The sequence below is a fragment of the Solanum tuberosum genome, unplaced genomic scaffold (assembly GCF_000226075.1).
Source record: "Solanum tuberosum cultivar DM 1-3 516 R44 unplaced genomic scaffold, SolTub_3.0 scf00381, whole genome shotgun sequence".
Taxonomy (NCBI): Eukaryota; Viridiplantae; Streptophyta; class Magnoliopsida; order Solanales; family Solanaceae; genus Solanum; species Solanum tuberosum.
In genome coordinates this window covers 485009-487292 of record NW_006239304.1, presented here as the reverse complement: position 1 = coordinate 487292, position 2284 = coordinate 485009, and positions in this window count along the sequence as shown.

The window sequence follows — 2284 nt, the reverse complement described above, 5'->3', positions numbered from 1 at the left end:
CTAAAAAGTTGTTGATCCTTCGGAAAAGGATTGAGTATAAAAAGTCTGGCTGCGATTATGCAGAAACCGTCCTTAATATACTATACATACAATAGGAAATGTCATGAATACAATGACAGTTATATCAATTTAAACACATTAAGTACAGATAAACAATTCAACAATTAATAACAATTAGTCAAATAAGTCAAATCTTATTGTTAGAACTTAATTAGGTCCCCGGGGGAGTCGTCATTTCTATTTTACTCGAAAATATAAATAAAAGAAATGACTAAATTTTAAAAAATCGACTAAACTTATAGTTTGAAGAGAAATCGATTTTCCAAAAATATAGAGTCGCCACTTAATTTTTTAGTAAAAATCAAGAAAGAAACTCAAGGTTTTCAAAATATTCAAACAGATAAAATCAGTTGAAAAAATTTTTGAGTTCAATGTACATTTCGAGAAGGTGTTAGGCCCTCGGAATGTCCGCTAACTTGTGGTTGACCGGCGATTTGACTAAAAATGACTTTGACTAATTTTGAGAAAATATTAACTAAGAAAACTCATTTTTTTCATTATTATTTTTACTTATTATCATTATTTTATTATTATTTTATTATTATTGTCATTTTAATTATCTTAAGGGGAAATGAACTAAAAGGGGATAATTTAAGTGGCAAGACTAATAATAAAAATAGAGCTAAGTATAAAACTACAAATATTTTAGTTTGAATATGATGAAAAATGAAATGGCTATCTATGAGAATTTAATTAAATTAAACCATAAAATAAACAAAGTTAATCAAATAATACAATATAAATAATAAGAGAGGGAAATGAAATAATTAGATTTGGGCTTTGGCCCAAATACAATTAAATTGGCCATTTGACCCACATGTCCTAAGTCTACCACTTTGCCAACAATCATGGGTCAGCCCATTAACTCCTTTGGACCTGCTGAAATTTCCTTGGGCCTTTTGCCCTTTTTCATTCTCACTTGTCATGATATACACCAAGTGTATACTCGATGTATACACCATGTATACAATTTATTCTTGAACTCCCGAACTTATATTTTTATTCGGACTTTGTATTTTCTGCATTTTTTCACCTTGTACTTCCGCGTTTGAACCTATATATTGTATTTTGACTATATACCCATGTATACTGTGGATATATCAGTGTATACAGCCCCTTCTTTGGGCTTTTTGGACACCTAAAATTCAATGTTTCAGCCCAGGTATCACTCTCCAGCCCTGTATGTCATTTCAATACCCGGTTGACTCAATAAAAAATAGAATCGGGCCTCCATGGCCCAACGAGAGATGCAAATGGGTAAATCGAATCCAAATGGATTCCCTCGGGATATCACATGAAGCAAGAAGAAAGGAAAAGGATTAACACATGTTTATGATAAAGGAACTTAAAAAGGAAACGTCAAGCTAACCAATAGAGAAAACAAGCACACTAATGACATAATTCCAACACATTCCCAACAGTGACTATTTAATTATACATAACCCACAGTCGTGCTTCCAGATTGAAAGTTAATGAGTTAAACTTCCCCTCAAAGATATAATTTCCAGAAAAATTGGGTACAAACAAGCCAATGAAAAATTAAGCCTTTAAAGTTCAACGATTTAAAGAAGGAAAAGGAATTCTAAAGAAGCGACTACTCCACATTAATGATTAATCTAAATCAATTAGAAAATCACATTATCATTAATTTTAGACAATACACACTACTGGTCCAAGTAAATTGCAAAAACATAAAACAAAAAAAAACTTTTCATTCTACATCCTAAACTAATAGACTCCATCAGACCTCAACCAATGTGGCATTGCCTCAAACACGTAAAAGGAAGGAAAATGAACTAGTTACCACCCAAAGCAAGTAAAGAAATCATATTCCATTCTTGGCAACTTGTCACGACCCGAGCCTACACCCTGGACGTGGTCGGCACTCGAAGACCATTGCTGGTCCCCAATCGAACCCTCATCCTGGCTGACTACAAGCGGAAAACTGATTCAAACATACAAAGCTTAAAAACTGAAATAAAAGTTCATAAAACTTTAATACAAACTTTAAGTCCAAAGAAAACTTTGTATAATAAAATATATACAACTCGCCATAAAAGGCAACTTTAGGTCTTTTAAAACATTTAATAAAATAAATGATACAGACTTCTCAACTATACTGAATATGTGTGAAGCCTCTAGCTGATAAAGATAGAAATCGGGACAAGACCCACGACATCCTAACAACTGATATAACTGAAAGGTAAATGAAATCCTCCGGATG